The following is a 13,828-nucleotide window of genomic DNA, read 5'->3' on the forward strand; positions in this document are numbered from 1 at the left end:
TCTTCCCCCATATACACCAAATTTCCCACAAAAGAAATTGGGCACCTCACCAGCAAAGATTGTCACATAGCAGGCCTTCTCTTTTGAATGGTATTCCATGTGCCATCAAATGAATACAAGCTTTACATACCACTCGAATATGTGAGTGTTTATTCAGGCATTCTCTGACTTATAATCATAATACTCTGTTTTACTGTTTCTATAAAAATTTTGTTGAATATAGTATTGTTTTTGCATGGGTTTATTCCCTATTTTATGAATGTCTGTATTAACCACTGAGAGATCTTTGGTTACAATAGGGAGTCTGAAAAATGATGGGACTTGGTGTGCTGGAGAGCCAGACTTTGCCTGCTCTTTTTCTATGGCTTCTCAATGGGCTGATTCATGGGAGCAGGGGAATCCTATTCCCCCTTTTCCCCCTGCTTGGAATGTTGATAAACCCTGCAATTTTGGTGGTCCTCATGAGCACGGATGCCTCTCTCCTGCTCTCAGTTTGACTCCATTTGAGCGCTCCCCACCTCCATTTGCAAGCACTCAGGGCTGGCTTGCAACTTCCGATATGTTATGCCACATCTTGCAGCTGAAGTAAGTTTGGTAGTTGGCAGCAGTTTCAATATTGCAACAGTTTATCAGTTGCTGACATATGAAGAGGAAGGAAGGCCTCAGAACAAAAAACAAACAAAAATAAAAAGAGGTGGAAAAAGTACATAGTTTCCAAGAATGCTTGTTGATCTGTTTGTCAGTTGCTTAGTGTGATTCACTGTTGTAAGGCCCATGCCAGTTGCTAGATTAGCAGGTAGATCAGGTGATGAATCTTTTTAATTGGTTCTAAAGCACCTAGCCATTATAGAATTAGTTCCATCTTTTAAACAACCTGTTACATTAAATTGCTGTTAGAGATATGGCATGGAATACACAATATCATTTTTTTAAATAAATGAAAGAGGCTTGGTACTTAAAATGCAAACCACATTTAGTTTCCTTAGTTACTATGAATACCCTAATTTCACATTTGTAGACCTATCAGGTTTAAGTTGACACAATTTCTCTGGACTTTCACAACTTCCTCTGTAGCTCAACTACTATCTCTCTGTGGCAAAAAGAGAAGAGGTTGCAATTATATCAAAGTGTACTTCAGTTTAAGTCTGCGAAGAGCAGCTGGTGACAGCAACTCAATTTTTTAAAGCAGTTTTGAGGTGTTTCCTACATATGTACGTAATAAGTAGGTAATAACCTTCCCTGCACCAAAACATTTTAGTTTTTCAGTTTCTGTGTTAAATCTGGCATTGGACTTTAAATCTTTGCATCATGGCTAGATTATTTTTGGCTACTTCTACCTTTATACTGTAGTTTTAACTTTTTAAGTGTTTATATTGTTTTCATTTCTATTTTATGTTTATATATATAAATTTTGAATGAATCAATAAATACATAAATATTAATTGTAAACTGCAAAGAGAGCTTGAACTCTTGAACATGAAAGACAGACAGACATCATGAAGCTAATAATAAACTCTGTTGACTGAACATTTCTGTGGAAATAAATCTTTTTGTTGGTTTATTTATTACAGTTATATCCCATCTTTTTCCTGAAAGGAAAAACGATAGAGCTTCAGAATCTTCCTTCTCCTCCCCTTTTTATCCTCACAACAACTCTGTGAAATAGGCTAGGTTGAAACTCAATGACTGGCTCAAAACTATGTGGAAACTATAGCCTGGATTTCTTGAGTTCCAGTCTAATACCCTACATGGTGACAGAACAATCCAATTTATTTTATTTTTTATCAATTTATTATATTTATAATGTAATTGTCTGAGCAGCCGGAAGATAGTTCACATTCCCAGCTCCATGGCTGGAAACAGCACATGAACCTTAGGGCTGGGAACCAGAGTTCTGTCTCCCCCACCACAAACTGTTCTCACAGGTCAGGAAAGCAACCCCAGGAAGGGGTAAAAGGGTTATCTCAGGCCATGGGATGGGAAGAGACTTCAGCAGTCAGCATAGGAAGTATTCCGAAAATGCTCTAGCCTCTTCCTCTCCCTTTCTTAAAAGCAATTGCTGCATTCTTAAAGATGAGTGTTAAAAAAACATTTCTTTTCTCACATCTGAGTAGTGCCTTTATTTGGACCAAGTAAAAGTTACAGATCTGAGAATCAGCATTCTCTGGGACTTTTCTTCAGTCTAGATGTTGGGCAAAACTAGGTTTGGGGGGAAAAATTGGGTCATGACTTTTGAAATCAGAATATACTATCTATATGATCTATGACTGAATGTAGAAGGTGCAAGTCTGACCACAGTGCATTATTATATTTGCCTGCTCAGAAATAAGTGGAACTCACTCCCAGGAAAGTATTGTAGGACAGCAGCCCTATTTAGATGAATATAATTATTTCAGGATGTACTGAAGGTGCTGGAAGAAAAACAACAACAAAAGCTGTTACCTTATACTATTCAAATATAAAATCCAGGAGTTACTGGGATCTGTCTCCTGCACAGACTGGGATACAAGTGTCCCCTGTGAGGCACAAGCAGATGCAAAACAGAACACGGTACATTGCTTTCAGATGGGTATTTCATTGCACTAATCAATCACTGTTTTTCCACTGTAAGCTACAAGTGGTAATGTTACTGCCTTTTCATATTATCAAGGATGTTGCACTTTTCTGTATATTCATCATGCTTTATTGCATCACAGCCATGGCCATGCCGTTGTTGCTCTAGGTGGCAAAGGCCCCTAGGCGGGGGAAGTTGAGCAATCCTTTAAAAAAATCATTTGTTTACTGCTAAGCACATACTCATATAAACATCATTGCCCATTACTACCCATGAGATGTCACAAAACAACTGTTTAACAAATGTTCTGGAACAGAAGTGTCTGTAGACGGGAAGTGTTTAATTTGGAAAAAAGTTGCACTGTTGAAATGGCATTGTCCAGATTTTTTTTTTTTGCACTCTTTGCTCTTATTATTTTAATTAGGATCGTAGCATTATAGTACTCTTTCATTTTATGCAGCGATGTTGAATCGCAGCCCTGGGGTACAAATTCAGCCCCTCTAGGGTCCAATCTGGCTCTGTCTCATTTGTGTTGTTCCTTCTCCCTCCACCTGCTGCCTGTGCCTTTCCAGTCTGAAAAGCCTCTCCTTTTCAACCTTTTAAGTTCAGCAAGATCTTTAGGGTGGTGGGGGAATTTTAGCCCATCCATATTTGCTTTTGGTTCTTTCCTCCGCTGAACTGTAGCTTTGAACAGTAAAAGCCCCTATGCCTGTAGAGATTGGCCTACTCTTTCACATCCTTCTCAGAAACCTTAGAGTTTCTGTGGTAAGAGGAAAGATGGAGAGAATGTTCAGAAAACAGAGGAAACTTACCAGTGAATGGTGGTGCTTTTTGGACTTTTGTGACAACGTGACTCATAGTTAAGTCCCATCCTCACTTTGCAGGTATAAGATACCATGCATAGATTGTCTAGAATTGCTATTGCCTTGGAAAGTTGTTCTCTAAACCTTAGTCATAACCCAAACTGGCTTGTACACATGCTTGAGCACCATTGATCTGTTCTTGTTCCTGGACGGAGCCTGTCAAGCAAGCAGAAAGTTTGGTAAAAATCTCCAAAGTCCTGAATGTCAGTGGAATGAATTAAAATGGGACATTTTTGTACTGTAACTCATATTTTGGATGGCTGTACATGGACATTTTGTCATTGACACTTAGATGACATGCAGCTGTACCACTATAGTCAGGACAAATGACCATTCAGTTTGTGTCTAAATGCCACATCAAAATGACATCATTTGAATAGAGTATTAAACTAATTTGAAGGTTTACTGGAATGGCAATGGGGTTTTGATTTACATTTGTTGAAACTTTGGCTCTAGTTAAAGCTGCTATTATATTTTTGCAGGTGTAAATGCAGTGTATTGATTGTCTTTGTTCTTTAACAGAGTCTCTGTTATTTGATGGCTGGAACATGTCTCATGTAGACTCAAGAACATAACTGCCTTAATTGTACTACATTCATTTAGCTGTATTTTTGTTTAGAATAAAGCTGATTCAAAAAGGAAGTGCTGATATTAAGATACGTTTCCATTGATCTGTTTCCATTGATTTGATGACCATGCTAAGGAGTGGCACCAAAAATAATTATTTATTGAGGGAGGGAAAGTTGGAAAGGGGGACAAATTTTTCCCCATAGGTCTAGATCGGATTTCTGAATGAAAAATAACATCATCTTTCACATTAAAACTCTCATTATACCCATCTTCTTTCTGAAGACCTATTATTGTTATGGTTAACATTATCTTCACACCCCAATACATGTATATCTCCTTTTTTCATTTTGCAAGAAATCCTAAGCAGCTTAAAAGGTTAGTTTCCTTTCCATTTTATTCTCATAACAACATTAAAACCCAAAGTACAAATAATAAAATACTCAGATAAAACATGAAACTCTAAAAACAACTCTAAAAATACAAAAAGCAATAACTCTCTATAAAAGTTACTCCACAATATAGCAACAGCAATACAATAATAAAATATAAATATATAAAATTCTCCAAGTATTAATTTTTAAAATGCCAGGTGAATAAAAAAGTTTTTGCCTGGCACCAAAAGGATAATAATGATGATGCCTGGCATACCTCTCTGGGAAGCATTTTCCAGAGATGTGATGCTGCCACTGAGAAGGCCCTTCTCCTGTTTTCCACCCCCTTAATACTTTAGGAGAAGATTCCCTGAGATGGACCTCTGAAACTGATCTTAATGGATGGCTAAGAGCATATGGGAGCAGGCAGTCTTTCCTTAGTTGCTCTGAGGGCCACAGGCTATGGCAAAAAGCCAAAACTGAAGAAATTATAAAGAAGAATATGAAATAAGTAAGAAATAGAGGCCCAAGCAGCTGACCTATAGTAGTGGATCTTCAAATGGATCTTCTAGCAAAAAGTTTTTCTGTGGGACATTGTTATGTGCTCATCATTTCTTTTTAGGTTCTTTTTAGATGGTGCCATGGCCATCCAATTTCAGATCTGTTTTCTGAGAGTACTTTCTGCATTATTTTTTAGAGCAGGGAGAAAGGGATATTATTTCTGATGAGGAACCAAAGTGAGATTTCCTTTCACCTCTGTAACATCTAGAAGTTATGTAGAAGAGATTTAGGAATAAAAATTGTCCTTGGGTAAAGCTCAGATCTTTAATTAAAACAAAAAGTAGATGCAGCAGATTAACAGCTTTGTGTAGAAAAGCACCTGAATCTAGTTAATTGCCAATTAGACTGAAGTTAGTGATGATCACCCATTCCAGAGCATTGGAGAAGGTAATAATTTGTGGAATCTGAAATTAATTAAAATTGTATTAAAATGATATGATTTGCTCATGAAATAGATTGCCAACAGTAAACTTCTCAGCAGTGTTCACAGGCTGAACACATTGCTAAAATAAAAATAGCATCCTCCTGGGTTCACTCCTAGCTTTTTTTCCTGATAAACTGACCAGAACAAAAGAGAAAACTCTTGATTTTTCTTCTTGCTACTAAATGAATTCAAGGGCTAATAATAATAAAAAAAATTGATTTCACAAAATGTTCAGCTCACACAGCATCTGTTTTAATTGTTTCCTGTATCAAGGATAACTTAGGAATTCGTGGCTTTGTACTGTGAGAGAAATCAGTTTGAACTATCTGATGACTTATAAAACATTCAGGTAATTCAAGTGCACAAAGACATTTTGAAAGAGAAAAATAATGTCATTCAGGTTCTCTATTTGAAGAAGCTATTACATTCTTGGGAGAAAACTACACATTCCCTTGTCAAAGAGAAAATACAATTGCTGGAGGAAGAAGTCTGGGAAAAGAGGGGGATTGTATAGGGGACAATTCATTTATTTAGCTTTTCCAAGGAACTCCAGCCAGCACATTTTGTGTTTCATTCCCTTGTCCCATCCCACCCCAGTCTGCCTTCACAACCATTCTGTAAGATAGGTCAACTGAGAGATGTTCATTGGCCTAATGTCACTGAGTGAACTGTGAGGTAGGGTGCAGGACCTTGGTCTCCCGAACCCTGGTACAACATGTTGAGCACAAGGGTGAACCAGAGAGCTGAACTCATTCTATGCCTGGTGAGTCACCCAGCAAGTTCCTTCAGAGCCATTTCCTGTGTTAGCTGGGCTTAACTTCCCGTGCTGTCACCCAGCTGAGGGGAAGCTATAATTCAAAATAACATGGAGGCATTTGCAGGGCAGTGACTGGGGAAAAGTTGTCTGCTGGGATTGTCTGCTGGTCCTTTTCAGGAAAAGCTGGGACTCAAAAAAACATGAACTGAATTGACTTATGGTTGGGCTTTGCGTGCTGGCACTGTTTATGGGAACCATGCCAGCACAAGGTTGTACTAATTAGGGATTGGGGATAAATTCGTTCAGTTGACATTTTAATGAAAAAATCAGGTTTTGTATTTTTGAACTAATATGCAAAGTAAAATGCAGCTATCCTTCACACTTCTCTGAAATTTGCAATGGCATTCTCATAATTTAAAAAAGTACCAAATGTACAGCAGAAATTATATACATACATGAGTGAAAATAACCTTTTTAATGCATTATTTTAGACAGTTACAAAAACAGGCAAAGTTGCATAGAGAAATAGAGGTACTAGGAGAACTGTAGACAAAAAAATGCATATTGATTTTCATGTGAACTTTAAAAAAAAAGAGTCTCAGAGTGTTTGGAATGAGCCAACAATCAGAAAAATCAGAAGCCACGATGAAACGAAATTCACAGATTTGTTCCTTTCTGGCTGAACTCTGTGTTTCCTTTGATTTGCATGAATGCTCATGCAGTGCCTCTTACCACCTGCATAGCGATGCACTCTGGCCCAGTAGCTTACCTGACCGAGTACAGGTTTGGCATGGGTTCTGGAGGAAAGTTTCCCTTGTGCACAGATCCTCACAGGGCTAGGGAAAGCCTGGCAGTGTAGTGCACACGTCTACTCAGAAGTTATCCTACTCAGTTCAGCAGGATTTACTCCTAGTTAAGTGTGTATGCAATTTAAGCTTAAATATACTACCCTATCCCAGCATGTGCACTGACTGGCTTAGCATAAGTGCCATTAAAACTCGAATATGATTTCTCTGATCAGAGCTGGTGTTCCAAACTCCAGAGCATGTCTTAGCTAAAACTGGAGTCAACTGATGGTTCTGCTACATCAGAGGGCAGGGGCGGGAGTTGAGCTGGACTGGGAAGGCAGGGCTGTTAACGGCCTTTCTGTGCTGTTATCCCAGTCTACATGCCTCTCCAGGCGCACATTGCCCTAAAGGCACTACAGGGCAGCTGTGTGAATCTGAACACAGTCCTTATGGGTACCTGTCCTCATACAGCCACTATCCTTGATGCCTGCCAAGCTTCTTGGCTGCTTCATTAAAGAAAAAAAAGTTTTGCTCTAGGAGGCTGGCATGCTGAAATGTAAAACACTAATACCCAGCATGAGTGTACTTCAATGAATTCCTCTGGGCCCATGCATTCTTGAACACAATGCAGGTCTGTCTTTTTATTTTCACCTGGGCACATGACAGAACAGAACCGGATAAGCTGCAGAATGACAGGGCACGTGGCGGGGACACGTGGGGGGCACAAAGAGAATGTTTTGGATGTGCTCTCTATGGGGCAGATTGGGTGTTGCGTGTGCTTTTACATTCATTCATCTTTCTCCAAGTTTCATGAGTTTGCTTTCTGTGAAATGGGTATTTCCCTGTGGTTTGCAGGGGAAAATAGGTGTCCTTTGGGATGCAAATTCCCCTCTGCCATGGGCAAGTTACTTATCTTTGAGCCTCATCACTTTTTTATTCTGTGGAATAGACATTAGGGCAAATGTTAAGAAGAACTGATTTGGGCTTCGGAGCTCAGTGTCCTTTCTTGTCTTGCACTTAGATTCCTATGATTTGAGAGAAGGCTACCTGAAATACTCAGGTTTTAAGAACTTCAGGAAAGGCTCATTGGTGATGATACAAGAAAGCTTTTGACATGTAAGCTGCTCTGTTGAATTGGGTGCTATTTTTTCCTTTGCTGTCTTTTTAATTGTGTTTTTAACGGTCAATCTGAACTAAAATAAAAATTCATAAGAGTTCCAGGCATGATTTTTCCAATAGTTCCTCCAGTTGGCCCTAAATGGAGTGAGTGTGCTGAGTTATTACCAAAAGGTTTATGACAGAGGGACCTTTAAGAGGTCATGTCTGTCACAGAAACAGTCATATCTGCAAATCAAACTTTGTTTCAGTGCACAGGGACTCTGATTTCAGACTAAATTCCTGGTGCAGTGCAAGAAATAGCTTTAATTGTGTAATGTTATTTATATGCTTACATACCTTTGTAATAAAATAAGCCCAGACATTGTTTACCATCCACATTGCCTGAACAGCATAAAAATGTTTAAGTGCTTTTTCCTCAATAAAATTGACATAAAATGTTTGGGGTTGTTTAAGGAGACTTCTGTGGAGTAGCCAAACATTAGCGAAAGGAAGTAAAGTCTTTTGCAAAGTTCACAGACATTTGTTTTTTTCTTAATGCTTAACTTAGCTTGAAAAGCCTACAAAAATGAGAAAATGAATAAAACTTCTTTGCAGAGTTTAAGGATGTCAAAATATGCTTGCTTTAGAAATAGAAGTAAATCATGAGGCACATTTCCATTACACCATTTAAAATAAGATAGGAGAGGCTTGCTAGCTATTACACTGTCTGCAAGAGCTCTTCACACAAAGCAATCAAGGAAGCTATTGTTACGTGACAGACCACCAGATAGCATTGTTTTCATTTTTCACTGTTTTCAATCATACGTTCATGATAAATGGCCACAGTATGACACTGGACAAATTTACAGCTTTAGATTTGGTACTATACTGTGCAAAACAAGATGAGGTATAAGACCACCTGGGCACTGCCATGTAAGAAAGATATTGGCAATCTGGTATGTGTCCAGGGAGGACAATACATTTGAAAGGGGACAGAAGACAAAGCCCTGTGAGTCTTCTGTATCTTAATTGAGATACTTTATATATGTACTTCAATACTTTGGGGACATTGTAGTTACACTTTATGCCACAATTCAGAAAAAATGGCAATGTATGATTATTTTTCTGATCAGCTGCACTGAACATCCCACTGTTAAGCCTATTGAGATGTTGTGAATGTATATAGTCTACCTGTTAAAATTTGGTTGTGCTTCATCAAATGTTTTGCACCTGCAGAAGGATAGTGGATACTTGATTTGCAAAATACTGTGGCCATAGTCATAAGGTTACAATTTTCCAAATTACTGCCTGTAAATCCACTGCAAATTAAGTTTCTGGGCTAGAAGGGAAAAAAACCCACACACAAACACACATGCACCTCTGTTTGAATTATATGTTGAAAATAGATTTGCGTGTCTGTTCAAAACTCTTCTGTCTCAGAGAGGTAAACATTGTTTGACAATATGTAGCATTTTGAAAGAGCTGTGCAACATTTACAAGCAGCTTACAGCATGAATTCAAGATAAGAATCAATGCAAAACTAAGACTGAACTAACTTGCTATCTCTTTATTAAAAGAGTGACTTGCAATATTTTAACAAGGGACTTGGGAAATCAATTTTAGCAATGTCATATGGAGGCAGTGCTGCTACAGTGAAGGAAAGCCTTGAAATAAATGTATATTTTAAGATACTGTCACATGAAATATTACACCCTATGCCTTAACTCTCACTGCCTCAGTTTGTGTTCTTGTAGAAAGTGGAAGCAAGCTTGGGATATTTTATGTGCAAAAATAGCAATCTCTGTTAGTGCACAATCCCACTATTGTGCAGCTCCTGTTTATTCCAATAGAGCTTGCAGGATGGGAATATACTTGGACTATATTGACAAGTGTTTGGAATTTTGACAAAGAGTGGAAAATGTACTTTTATAGGAGTATTAAATATGGCTGGATTTGGTGTATAATAAACTTAGAACTGGGAAGGATCTCCTTCTGAAATCATAACTGTGATGGGATGGGAAGAATGAGTAGCCACACTTCCGATTGCATTTTAAAACACTGTGAAAACTGTAGAAGGGAGAGGATTCCAGGCTGATGTTTAACATTTTTATTTAACATCAGTAGAATAATTTAGTCTGCAGAGTGCCTAATCATACAGAAAAATGGCTACTATTATTTTCCTTTCGGGAATTACACATTCTTAAACAAACATTAATTAGGCATTTTTAAAAAATCTTCTTAACATCTAAAAACCAAGTTCATAATTTGAAATTTTGCCAAAATTGGTATGTGAGCAAAACTTTGCTTCATTTTTTACCATGTTATATATATTTAATACTTTATTTATAGATCATCTGAGTCAGCCAAAACTTAACTTATGCTCTTGACATTTTTGCTAGTAGTTTCCCCAAGGCAGGCAACATGTTACCTATAAAATTTAGGTCTCCATCTAGTCAGCAATACTGCATTTATGTGTGCATTCCCTTGCTGAATGGGCGGGTGGTCAATGCGTGCAGTTCTCTATTCCTATCTAACAGTTGGAATGCATAAGCACACACGAAGAACCTTGTGCAAGGAGGCCAAAGGAACATACAGCATCATTTCAATATGTCGAAATGTTCAGTTTCCTATTATGTGCCAAACTGTTTGATTGGTGGAATTTTAACATTTAAAATATGCTGCTCTTTTGACTCGGGGGCAGTGCTATTTAAAAATTAAACAAAAGCCCATTGGTGTTATGCTTTGCTGTTCATTGTCTTGCCATGATAGCAAGAACTTCATAAGAAAAATAATGTTTGCGGGGGGGGGGGGGAATGTTGATCAAACCAGCTCTGAAGGCTGTAGAAGCTCCTGAAATACTACAGGCGGTGCCAAAAATGTATACGCATTTTAAGACGTTTTCTATGTATTACTTTTCGAAGTTGAATTGAATTACACTAGCAATGTATAGTATGATGTTTGCTCAAAAGATGGTGTTAATCAAATGAATGCTAGTGTCACCATGCAACAGTTGTTAAGTTATCCCTTTCTTAAAATGTGTATACATTTTTGGCACCCTCTGTATATGCATTTGGGTAGTAGATAATTTTTTTTGTGGCTTTACAATTCATGACTCATCCATGGATCCCTGACATGACAGCAATGTATTTCAGCCTTTTGTTTCATGTTTGGATGCTGGTGGGATGGGCCATCTTGTAATCAAGTGCAAGGTTACCGTCAGGATATTGTGCGCCCCACCCCCGCCAGCCCCTTATTTTATCTGAATGTGTTTCCTAAAGCATTCCTCCTTATCCCAAAGGAGACCTCCACTTTTTCTCAAAGCAGCCAGCAACTTGAGTAACTTGGAGCTTAAATCTGCAAGGCAAAATGCTTTTTATTCTCTCTGTGGAAACAAGTATGAGTGCTTAATGTGGAAACAAAAGCTCACCTGCCATCTCTCTTTGGCATCTGATTGGAGTCACTATAAAGATGACTTGTCATGGTAGAAAGAAAAACCTGCCTTGACCTACGAGGCTGACTTTTGATATTCGAAACAAGAATACAAGATACTTGCACAGCTGAGTCCTAGTCCTGCATTTTTTAATTATTACCATTAAGGTAGGTACCTAAGTCTGTCCTACTCATAAATAGTGCTTATCATTGGCTTTTATCCTGGAAGTGTGTTTTTATGAATTTTTTAATTTTAATATTGCATAGACTTTTATGATGTATTTATTATGCTGATTCCAAATCTATGTGACTGCCTGGGGAATACAGATACACATACAGTGGAAAGGTAGGAGTGAATATGAATGAAATGAATAAATGAATAAAACTTGCCTATGTTATGTCATTGTTATGGCAGCTGAAAACTGTAAGTGGGGAGTGAGCCTGTATAATATGTGGCCTGTAATTACATAGTGCATCTCCACCTATACAGGCATGTGGCCTCATGTGGGATTGCTATCCAGCATTGGAAAAGGAGGGGAGGCTTTGTCTTTGCCATAACAGTGGCCCCAAGTAAAATACTTTCTGTTCCCATATGTGTGAACAGGAATCAATTTCTGTTCTATCTATTCATCTCCCTTCTCCTGTGTAAGGTAAATGAACAGATACACCTAGAGAGGGAGTTCTTCCTAGACTATCAGATGAAACAGAGGAGGGTTGTTCCCTTGAGCTTTGGTTGCAAGTTTTCCAATAATGTCTGGCTGGTTGCTGACAAAAATACCACACTGGGCTAGATGGACCTCTGATCCAATTTGACAGGGTTCTGCTTATGAAATTAAACACACAAACACACATTCTTTCATGCAGCAGACAGAGAGACTATGACAGTATGTTCACCTACCAAAACTGTCACCAGTCAGCTCTGGCAGCACATCACACCTTTTTATGGGTGGGGGAAAAACTGCACTCAGGCTGCTTGTCTCCATTCCAGCACGGGATCAGTGTTGCTGAAACAGTGTGTGCTAATCCTCTCAACAGGTACATCCACCCAGGTTGTTGGATAAAGCAGGCTGCTTCTGCCTGTAGATCAAGGATACTGCTCTGTCACCAGCAAACGTGAACATAAATTAACGACTGTCAGAGTTCTTGTTGTTGTGGCATTTACCATAGGAATTCAACTGGTGGGCTTTTTGTACTTCCTAGGAGGACAGCTAGGCTCAGTTTTATAATCCAGCATTTATCTTTCAAATGGGCCTGCTTAAAGAAGTGTTTCCATGCATGAAATGTAATTCATCAACACAGAATTGGAAGTATAGAGATTCGTATGAGTTAATGGAAGGGGGCAACATTGTACAGAACTCCTCAGCCTCTTTCAACTATGCTGGCCCTGTGAGTCATATAGTCTCTACCGTTTTTCTGTGCCTCTTGGTTACAGCTGGGTTGCTAGAACATCAGAAGTATCAGTGGTTGAGATATGTGGATTGTGCAGAATGCAGGTCCCGAGTTAGGCATCAAACGCCATTTTCGCAATTGTTGCACTTCAGATCAGCATTTGGATTCTCTGTATCTGCAGTACACATTCAACCTACATGGTAAGAATATACATTCAGCCTAACAGGCTCTGCTTGTTGCTATGCTAACCACAATTCCACCTGTGCATAATGAGCATGTGAAAGAGTGAAAAATATAATAAATAGTCTCGAAGGTGCTGTTGGTGCCATAGACTCAAATCGCCACTGCCTCTAATTAAAGGAGTGGGGAACAGATCCCAAGGAGTCCCATTTCTCAGGAAGGGAGCTAGCAGAAGTTTGGAAAGGGCTATTCTATGCCAGGAACTATCCATGATTCTCGGAGAATAAACTTGGGCAGATGCTGACGTCTGGGTAAGCAAATGTGTCTGGTCAGGAGCACTAAAGACCTGGCACATACCGAGGAGGATTCTAGACTAGCTTTCTCCGCGACACGGTAGTTTTCTGGCTGCAGGGACGTGCGTGTAGGAACATTCAAGCACGTCAGCTGCCCCCTCGGCCCCCAGCCCGTGAACACGTTCCCCACCCCGTCTCTTGTTGGGCTAGAGGAGCACCTTGGCTCAGAGGCAGCCCTGAAAGGCATTCTGCAGCGGCGGGACCCTTAACGGGAGAGAGGACTGGTCTGTACTAATGGCCAAGGGCGGAGAAGGGGCATCTGTTGAGCTCAGACCCAGGGCATGCACAGGGCTCCGCGGCTCGAGGCGCATCCCAGTAAGCGGGGCAAAGTCTGCCGGCGGCATTGCACCCCGCGCCGAGCTGTGCCGCCTTCGGTCCGCAGCCTCGGGGAGCAAACACGAGCGAGGATGGTACGAGCACCCGCGGAATTGCTCCGCAGAGGCACCGCGCGGCCCCAGACCCTCGCAGGGATCCCGCCGCCGCCGCCGCCG

This window comes from Varanus komodoensis, unplaced genomic scaffold (genome assembly GCF_004798865.1).
Source record: "Varanus komodoensis strain SLA01 unplaced genomic scaffold, ASM479886v1 scaffold25, whole genome shotgun sequence".
Classification (NCBI taxonomy): Eukaryota; Metazoa; Chordata; class Lepidosauria; order Squamata; family Varanidae; genus Varanus; species Varanus komodoensis.